The sequence below is a fragment of the Penaeus monodon genome, chromosome 7 (assembly GCF_015228065.2).
Source record: "Penaeus monodon isolate SGIC_2016 chromosome 7, NSTDA_Pmon_1, whole genome shotgun sequence".
Taxonomy (NCBI): domain Eukaryota; kingdom Metazoa; phylum Arthropoda; class Malacostraca; order Decapoda; family Penaeidae; genus Penaeus; species Penaeus monodon.
Window position 1 is genome coordinate 45,020,750 of NC_051392.1, and position 10,742 is coordinate 45,031,491.

At 43.3% G+C, this 10,742-nt stretch overlaps 1 long non-coding RNA gene across 1 annotated transcript; it reads left to right on the top strand.

Moving 5' to 3' along the window:
• The first annotated feature begins 2,678 nt into the window (after positions 1-2,678).
• On the top strand, positions 2,679-3,175 carry LOC119575375. The gene is made up of 2 exons (XR_005228976.1): positions 2,679-2,828; positions 2,947-3,175. It is a non-coding gene; the product is annotated as an uncharacterized LOC119575375 (long non-coding RNA).
• Positions 3,176-10,742: the final 7,567 nt, after the last annotated feature.

Genomic DNA, 10,742 nt, shown 5'->3' on the forward strand with positions numbered 1-10,742 from the left:
GTGTGTGTGTGTGTGTGTGTGTGTGTGTGTGTGTGTGTGTGTGTGTGTGTGTGTGTGTGTGTGTCACTCACTCACTCGTGGGTGAGTGAATGAGTGAGTGCGAGAGAGAGAGAGAGAGAGAGAGAGAGAGAGAGAGAGAGAGAGAGAGAGAGAGAGAGAGAGAGAGAGAGAGAGAGAGAGAGAGAGAGAGAGAGAGAGAGAGAGAGAGAGAGAGAGAGAGAGAGGGGGGGGGGGGAGAAAGTCCAGAGCAGATTAAAAAAAGAGAAAACCTACTGCAAACTCCAACTTCTTCATTGAGTTAGGCTGCAGTAATTCACGCGCGGGCACACACCTGGGAATGGGCACAGCGAGCGAAGTCATAGGCAGAACTATGCTAATGACATAAATCACTGCAACATTTTTCTTGCAAGGGGAAAAAGCCTGCTGACTCGACGAGGTTATCCCAACAGCTGCGTAATACGAGGATTCCCGCGCAAAACACGATACTGTTACCAAAGAGCCGAGAATTCGCGAACACTAGGCGGTCGCTTTTTGGGTAAGTAAAAATGAACTTGAATGAACGTCCGTCTGTTGCCATTAGAGCTGGAACTCGCTGTCCACAGCATCGCCAAATCACGTTATCATCGTTGGGGTGATTCGGTGGACGGAAGACCGGAGGGAGGGGGAGGAGACGGGAGAAAAGGGAGGCATTAAAAAGGTAAAAGAGAAGTAACAGTGGAAAAAGAGAGGAGAGCGAGAGGGAGAGAAAGGAGCGGAGACAAGCAGACAGGACAAAAAGAGAAGAGGAGGGTGGGGAGAGAGCGAGAGAGGGATGTGGAGAAAGAAATTATGGAGAGGAAGAAAGAAAATGAGAAAGAAATAATGAGAACAGAAACCCAGACGGGGAAAAAACATATCGCACCTGCCAGCAACCAATAGGAATAAAAACGATTGCAAAATATCACAAAAACACGCATCTCGTCATCCAGCCACGTACAATCTCAGCCCTTTTACAATAAAACTAGTTTATGGCACTCTGACACGACCACAACATCGTACTACAAACGCCCCCCCCTAGTCCACGACCTCCACCTCACGTACACGAGTATATCCCCCTCTTTCCCCGCCCCCACCTCCCGCATCCCATTCCACAATCGCCCACGCCCATACCAACGCCCTCCCGTCACGTGCGGTAGTTTCATGGCCGCCCACAGTGGTTCCCTGTTCCTTTCTTCACTCCTCCCCTCTCTCTACGTCCCTCCTTTCTCTCCCCTCCCTCCACACGCCTCCACGCCCTCCACCCTCCCCCTCCCACTCCACCCCCTTCCATCGCCCTTCCACTCCATCCCTGTATCTCCGCCTCCATAGGGCGTGGCTTAAGCCTTCGACTTACCGCTAATTTCGCGGGAACACATCAGGGGGGATCTGTTTCACTATCGCCTCAGGGCTTGGTCACTTACCTTGAGACGTTGCTGACACGGGCAATGCTAGCGAAACAGGAAGAACAAGCTTACCTGAAATGAGGAAAAAATGTGTGTAAGAAAAAAGGTCAAACTACTGAAACAGCTGATGCTGCCTTAGGTGTTCTAATAGCAGCAACAGTTATAATCATTGCTTGTACAAGTACTATTAATATCTATATCAATAATAATAATAACAATAATAATAATAATTATTATTACATTAATACCAATAATAATAATAACGACAAGAACAATACTAATAAGAACAACATTAATGGTGAACGATACGATCACTATAACAGTACAAGCACCCACAGCGTCATCGGCACCAATAACAAGAAGGAACAGAAGTCCGATCTAATCCGTCAACACATGTCCACGAGGCAATCAACACGCTCGTCGCCCCACAGACGCCGCCAAGACGCTAACTCACTCATTATACAACTTCCGGCAGTAACAGTCCGCGCGCCTTGCTAATGAACCCCAAGGCTGTTCGCGCTGCCAGGTGACCAGTTTCACGAGCCTCCGAGCATTATTTATCCCGTCACTTTACTCGTGGAAGAAAAAGAAATTCTCTCTCCACTATCATTTCCATGTCCATTTCATTCGGTATGAAAATGTACTTTGTATTACCATAATCACTTGATCAAAACACATTACACGAATTACACAAACATGACCCTATTCTCTTCTTTATGGTAATGATAATGATTACAGCTATTAAACATTATTGCCGACACCGCTACCATGTAATTCTTGTATATCATTTAAACTAAACCATCCGAGATAGGATCAACATTATTTATTGCAATATTAATGAATATATTAAAATGCCTTGACCATTATTCATATACGCAAATGCTAATTGCGATTGTTAACTGCGAAGTAGAATATAAAAAAGTGGAAATAAAAAAACAGGAAAATGAAACCACAAGAAAACGCACAGGCACACATACCCATACATGTACATGTATGGGTATGGGTATATGCAATTATGTATGAATGAACACACACACACACACACACACACACACACACACACACACACACACACACACACACACACACACACACACACACACACACACACACACACACACATATATATATATATATATATATATATATATATATATATATATATATATATATATATATATTATATATATGCATATATGTAATATATATATATATATATTGTAAAGGGTTAGTGATGGTTTCACGATGTAAATATGCTAATGAGTGATTGTGTGTGAGAGGATTTGGGTGGTCGAGCCATTTGCTTATCCTCGTCGACGGTTCACGAACCCGAAACAAAAGTGACGTCGGCGACCACGACAGCACGACCTGCCACTTGGCTCCGATCTCTACACCTGCTCACTTCATGTAAGTAAATTACTTATGCTCTCTAGAATTCTATTGAAAAAAGGTTGACTCTAAAATTACCCATAGTAAAGGGTATGTGTTAAGTGATAATACTTTTATATAAATTTCTTTTTTTCAGTCTCCATGAACGATTTAGCATTGTCTTACACAGCCACGAATTGCCTTTATCGGGACACTCTTGCCTCATGCGGATGTAAGCCACCTAACACCGAATTCTGCAGAGCGCATGTGTTCGTGGAAGCAGGTCCATACTGAGTGCCCTATTTCCAATCTCAGTACCTTCTCAAGAAGCTATGGATCCGAAACCGTGTATTTTCATTATGTATAATTAAGGAATAATGCTGCTTGTTCTTCTGAAAGTTCTACTTTCGTTTTGTGTATCTATGTGTATTTTTTTTTTGTGTAATATAGTGAACAAACTGTTGAATATATATCTTTCTTTTTTCCTCGATTGACCATACTCAAAGGATCATAAAAGAACATAAGGGGGTGAACAAGACTTAAGAAAATCCTAAAATTTACACGAAACCCCGGACATATATATATATATATATATATATATATATATATATATATATATATATATATATATACATTATATATATGCATATAATTAAATACATTATGCATATATATACATTTATATATCTATATACACACACACACACACACACACACACACACACACACACATACACACACACATACACATATATCACATGGCTGCGAATTCACGCACCACCGGCTTCGGTATCCCATTCCCCGTGACAAGAACAAATAACAGAACTATTATCGCTTCGGCGCAGCAATGGCTTCGCGCAAACCAGGAAGTGTAAACGATCAGCCGGAGATGATGATAATTAAGAAATGAATTTTATAATTTGTCTTCAAGTGCGTGAAATCAGGCCTTAGGCTGTCGCGCTCTGCTCGCTCGCCGTCCTTGGCCCATCGTCTGTTTCTCGTTTCTCCTTCTTCAATTTCGTGATCTTTAATTACGAAGAGATGTTTTATACGTTCCCTACAAGCTAAATAGATAACACATCTATGATTCCTTAAACTATTCATGTATCACCCTTTCCTTTTTCTCTCTCTCCCTCTATTCATCAACTGGTCCTACCTACTACTCCCCCTGCCTCTCTGCTACTGCTGCTACTCCTCTTCCTGCTCCTTATCATACCCCTCCCTTTGACTCCCTCTTTTCCTCTCCTCTCCTCTCCCCCTCTCTCTCTCTTCCTCTCTCCCTCTCCCTCTTCCTCTTCCTCTCCCTCTTCCCCTCTCCCTCTCTGTCTCTCAGTGATATCGCTCACAGGTTCTCAACCACAAACCGACCACAACCTATATTTAACCGTATCGGCTTGAGTTAATTCATCTTGTAAATAGTATTACAACTCATTTCCAGAGCAGACACGTGAGAGAGAGAGAGAGAGAGAGAGAGAGAGAGAGAGAGAGAGAGAGAGAGAGAGAGAGAGAGAGAGAGAGAGAGAGAGAGAGAGAGAGAGAGAGAAAGAGAGAGAGAGAGAGAGAAGAGAGAGAGAGAGAGAGAAAGAGAGAGAATAGAGAGAATAGAGAGAAGAAGAAGAGAAAGAAAGAAGAAGGAGAAGAGAAGAGAGAGAAAGTGGTGTGTGTGTGTGTGTGTGTTGTGTGTGTGTGTGTGTTGTGTGTGTGTGTGTGTGTGTGTGGTGTGTGTGTGTGTGTGTGTGTGTGTGTGTGTGTGTGTGTGTGTGTGTGTGTGTGTGTGTGTGTGTGTGTGTGTGTGTGTGTGTGTGTGTGTGTGTGAGTGTGCGTGTGTGTGTGTGCGCGCGCACGCGCGGAGTGAGTGTGACTGAGTGGAATGTGGGTGTGAAAGCGCGACACAATAAATATTAACAGAAAATCCCGAAAGCTTTGTCGGCAGAATGTATGTCCGCTGCCACTGGCAACCATCTGCCAGTGCTGCAAGTCCCTCGCTCGGTGACCGACGCCCGACCAGCGCTCCTTCGGCTCGGTCAAATCGCCCCTCGATCTCGGGTTATCTTCTCGCTTCTTGCCATTGTTCGATTCCATTTCCTGCAACCTGCCAATACCCTGCGTTGTTATCAAGTCCTTTTATTCTTCTCTTTTTCTTGTTTATCCATTCGTCTCATTCAGGGTCCACCAGTATCCCTTACTTCCGCAGATTTCTCATTGCCATTCATTCTCCCTCTCCTCCTTCACCACTGGTCGTCACCAACCACAGTCTTTCCTTTCCCATTCTATTCCTCTATCGCGTTTATGCTTTGTTCAAGTTATTCATTGTTTGATGACCCCCTTCCTTCTTGTGTTCTCTCCTCTCTTCCCTCTCCTCCTCCTCTCGCCTCTCCTACTCTACGCAACACTATTCTACTCTCTACTCGCCTCCTTTTTCTCTTTTCTCTCCTCCCAAAGACCATCAACATCAATGAGTGGAACAGCAATTACCCCTCCCCCCCCCGCACCCCCACCGAGGAAGTCCGCCTCATAAAATGCGAACCTCATCTCGCGGCGCCCACAAAATCCGGACTTACAAAAGACCAAGAAATTAGTCAGTCAGTCGCGTTAGTCTGCGAGTCACCAAGCCAGTCAGTCAGTCGGCTAGGCAATCAATCAATCTATAAATTAACAGTCCAAAAAGTCAGATATTTGGATCAATAATTTCTTCTATTCATTTATTTACGTGTTAGTATCTCATCGTAACTAGTGAAAACAGCCAAATCACATCAATGAAATCAAGAGAAATTTTAAAATATCCAAAATAGGAAAATGTCAGCCTCAGACACGTTATCAGAATGAATAGAAAAAATACTGCAAGGAAAATGAATTCACTGCCGGCGAAGTCACATCCCTCATTAAGCAAACCTTCACAGCTCACATTCGAATGAACCCAGGGTCGCATTCATAATGCCGAGGACATGAAAACCCGAGCCGCAAAGTGAAAACAATAACAAAACCATAAAAGTGACAAATCTTGGAAAATAAACAGAACCGACAAAAAAAAAGCGGAAGCTCCTCATCACCACAAGTCATGGCCAAACTTCTCCCTAAAAATCCAGCAAATATCGCTGCCATAATTTATCCAGTGATTATATATACATCATATCCAGCGACTCCAGAATAACGAAATTCATCCAAGGTTTATCCGTCAGGTACACGGGACGTGCCGAGATCAATGGGTTAACGAGAAAGTCGGAGATCTAGAGTTCTGCCCTGGTAAACAGATTTTTCAATCACGTTAATGAGAGACATAATAGGGGAAGGGAAGAGGGAACAGGGGAAGGGGAGAGGGAATGGGAGAGGAAGAGAGAGAGTGTGAGGGAGAAGAAGCAGAAGGAGAAGCAGAGACAGGGAGGACGGGATATATATATATATAATATATATATATATATATATATATATATATATATATATATATATATATATATATATATATATATATAAATAATATATAATATATATATATATATATATATATATATATATATATATAGAGAGAGAGAGAGAGAGAGAGAGGGAGAGAGAGGGAGGGTGAGGGTGAGGGTGAGGGTGAGGGACAGGAAGGAGAGAGATAGGGAGGGACGGTGAGAGGGAGGGAGGGAAGAGAGAAAGAGTAGAGAGATGAGAGAGAGAGATTCTTCAATCACGTAAATGAGAGACATAATAGGGGGAGGGAGGAAGAGGGAACGGGAGAAGGGGAGAGGGAATGGGAGAGGAAGAGAGAGAGTGTGAGGGAAGAAGCAGAAGGAGAGGCAGAGAGAAGGGAGGGAGGGAGGGAGGGAGGGAGGTTGGGAGGGAGGGAGGGAGGGTAGGAGGGAAAAAAGATAGATAGATAGATACATAGATACATAGATAGATAGATAGATAGACAGAGAGAGTGAGGGAGAGGGAGAGGGAGCGGGAGAGAGGGAGGAAAGGAAGAGAGAGAGTAGAGAGGGGAGAGACAAGAGATAAGAAAGAGAGAGAGAGATAAAGAGAGAGAGAGAGAGAGAGAGAGAGAGAGAGAGAGAGAGAGAGAGAGAGAGAGAGAGAGAGAGAGAGAGAGAAGAGAGAGAGAGAGAGAGGAAGAGAGAGAGAGAGAGAGAGAGAGAGAGAGAGAGAGGGGGGGGGGGGGAATTATGTCTCTATACGTGAATATGAGTGAATGAGAAGTGTATATAAATGTGTCGATGACTGACTGACTGACTGACTGACTGACTGACTGACTGACTGACTGACTGACTGACTGACTGAGGTTCAGTGATTAATGGGTCAGTGACAAAATCAGTTGGTCAGAATGTAAGTGACTGCAAGCGAGAGGACATACGCGTGAACGAGTCTGTGAGTAAACAAAGGAGTGAACATGTGCAGCAACTTGTGAAAGCCTACAGGCAGATATTTGCCGAGTGTAAAAAAAAAAAAACAGAAAGACATGCACGAACAAACACACAGAGACGAGCAAGTAGAAAGCCAGAGTAAGCCAGGTTTATGCAGGGTCACTGATCCCCGCTGCCCCCTCCTTCACTATGTGCTGGCAGAAGGATGTAGTTTGTGTATGGGCGTGAATAAAGGATAAAGCAATAGCCAACGGCGACGGCGACGAGGATGAGAAGAGGAAGAAAGCAAACATATATTTGTTTAAAGCATGCACTGCAACCCATAACAGAAAACGTTTCTTGCCAGACGCCGATAGAAAACGTTTTCATATTTTCAAAGGCCGCCTCTTTTCAAATCCCTAGAATTTCACCGGGAGAAACCACTCTGCTGAGTGAAACACGTTCATACACATCACTCATCCATCGCCTTTTGTGGGCGCGTGGGCTGGACTGTCTGGCCGCCCGCAGTAGGGGTCAGTCACGCCCGTCCGTAACGAGGCTCTCACCGCACCCCGGCGCAGACCCCTTCCCAATCATCATCACCCAGAGTGAATCTTCTCCGTCCATTCATGAGCAATTACTCATCACAACTGCGGGAAGGGGAGCGTGAGCGGCCTCCCTGCTCCACTTCCCTGCCTCTCGCCACAACCACTCGCCAGTAGACGCCGCTTGCCAGTGCCAGCACACGCCGACACCCGCGAGGGATATCCCTGACATGGCTGTGATTGGTCTCCGCGGGGGGCCGCCTGTAACCCGTTTGCATGTAGTTTCTGTTTCTCCACACCAAATAATCTAAATACGTAGAGAATATATATATATATATATATATATATATATATATATATATATATATATATATATATATATATATATATATAAACTACATGCGCCACAGTCCTTTGGTACTATTAATTAAAAATATACAGAGACACGCACACTTAACAATGAAAAAGACAATCCATAGAAGAAGGAAATCATGTACAAATAAATCATCACAAAATTCACAGTAAGGAAAATAAGATTATCAAAAAGCTATCAAAACAGCTAAGAAATCGGACTGCGCAACCTAACTAACCCATCCGATGCCCCGCGCTCTACTGAATGTAGAAAAGGGCGTTGATGTTGTGCCCTGGACATGGTCAACACTCACTAGTGAGGGCAGGGAGAGCAAGGTATGACGCTTACAAGGAAAGTGGAGAGAGAGCTGCACTCGGTGAGGACGAAAGGAGTTCCATCTATCAGTGTACATTAAAATTAGTTGTGGAAGTTCGGAGGTTTGTCTGATGCAATGTGCAACTGCCCTGGGCAACGCTTAGACACGGACAACATAACATACTGACATAGGAGCGACCTAAGGGGAGGGAGGAGGCAGATGCAAAAGAAAAAGAAGAAAAGCAAAATAAAAATAATGGTCACTACATTAATATTAATAATAATAATAATAATAATAATAATAATAATAATAATAATAATAAATAATAATGGTATAACAACAAAATAATTATGATTATGATGAATATAACAATATTAACAAAATCTGTACAAATAATAATAACAACAACAACAACAACAACAACAACAACAACAACAATAATAATAATCACTGTGAGAATAATAATGATAATGATGATGATGATTGATGATGATGATAAAAAATAATAATTATCATTAACATAACAATAATGATGATGATGATGATGATGATGATGATGATGATGATAACAATAATAATAATAAGAAGAATGATAATGTTTTCTTGACGATTAGGTTATTGTATTAACACGGTAGTATAGTTCCAGCGGACCGTATCTTCTCTCGTAATAATTGTGAACGCAAACACAACCGATAAATGTAAAATAATGAAATATATATGAAGTAAATATGAAAGGCTGGCATTTCACTGACCTTAAAACGTATTTACATACACCCTCAGGCACAATCTTAAACAGTGATCACGCAATCAAAAGTCAACATCAATAAGAACAAACGAAGGAAATCAAGACAAAAAACATATCAAAAGCAATTCATGGCAATCTTCACGCGACCCAATAACAGTACCAGCAGCTGCCACTTCGACACGTGATGAGCAGTGCAAGCAAAGGCAGCGGCCCTGCGTTTTCAGGCTTTCCCTCAAGGACAAAAGGCAACAAGGACAGCCCATTTCGACAACAAACAAAAAAGTTTACTGACGCAGCAACTCTGGGAGCGGGCAGATCCTGCGCCTTCGGGAGGCAACTTACGCTTTCCTGTCTATCGTATCTATCTATTTAGCCATGCGTAGATCTGTCAGTCCTTCATTTTGTCTGACCGTCCGACGTTTTTTATCGCTTTCGCACATTCTCTCTCTCTCTCTCTCTCTCTCTCTCTCTCTCTCTCTCTCTCTCTCTCTCTCTCTCTCTCTCTCTGTCTCTCTGTCTCTCTGTCTCTCTGTCTCTCTGTCTCTGTCTCTGTCTCTGTCTCTGTCTCTGTCTCTGTCTCTGTCTCTGTCTCTGTCTCTCTCTCTCTCCTATCCTTCTCTTTCTCTCTCTCTCTTATATCCTTCTCTCTCTCTCTCTCTCTCTCCTTCTCCTCTCTTCTCTCTCTCTCCTCTCTCTCTCTCTCTCCTCTCTCTTCTCTCTCTCTCTCTTTCTTCTCTCTCTCTCCTCTCTCTCTCCTTCTTCTCTCCTTCTCTTCTCCTCTCTCTTCCTATCTCTCCTTCTCTCTCTCTCTTCTCCTCTTTCTATCCTTCTCTCTCTCTCTCTCTCCTTTTCTATCCTTCTCTCTCTCTCTCTCTCCTTTTCTATCCTTCTCTCTCTCTCTCTCTCCTTTCTATCTTCTCTCTCTCTCTCTCTCCCCTTTTTCCTATCCTTCTATCTTTCTCTCCTCCTCTATCCTTCTATCTTTCTCTCCTCCTCTATCCTTCTATCTTTCTCTCTTCCTCTATCCTTCTCTCCTCCTCCATCCTTTTATCCTTCTCTCCCCATTTATTCTTCGCTCCTATCCTCCTCTATTCTTCTCTCGTCGTCTATTCTTCTCACCTCTTCTCTTCTCTCCTGTTTTTATTTTCTCTTCTCTTCTCTCATCTCACCTCATCGCCTTTCTCACCTTCTCTCTATCTCCATCTCTCTCTCTCTCTCTCTCTCTCTCTCTCTCTCTCTCTCTCTCTCTCTCTCTCTCTCTCTCTCTCTCTCTCTCTCTCTCTCTCTCTCTCTCTCTCTCTCTCTCTCTCTCATATTCATACACATATCTGCCCCTAATCGCTCACGCACAAGTGCACACGACAGCGTGAAGCCAAACTAGAAAGCGACCCTGTACAAAGGTCACATACACACACACTTACGCACACATACACGTACACGCACGCAGATGCTGGACTTCGTGCGCAACATTGCTGTGCATGGTCGCCCGCGTGACACAACTAAGCCTACATGCGCGTGCCAGCGTTTTAGAGAGTAGCGTGTGTGGTTTGATATTAAATCTAATTGGGAAGATACTTTTCTGTCTCTGTAAGCCTTTATCTCTACATATTATCATGAACGTATGAATATGTGCATAAATACATTGTGCATCTGTATGAGTGTGAAAGTGCGTG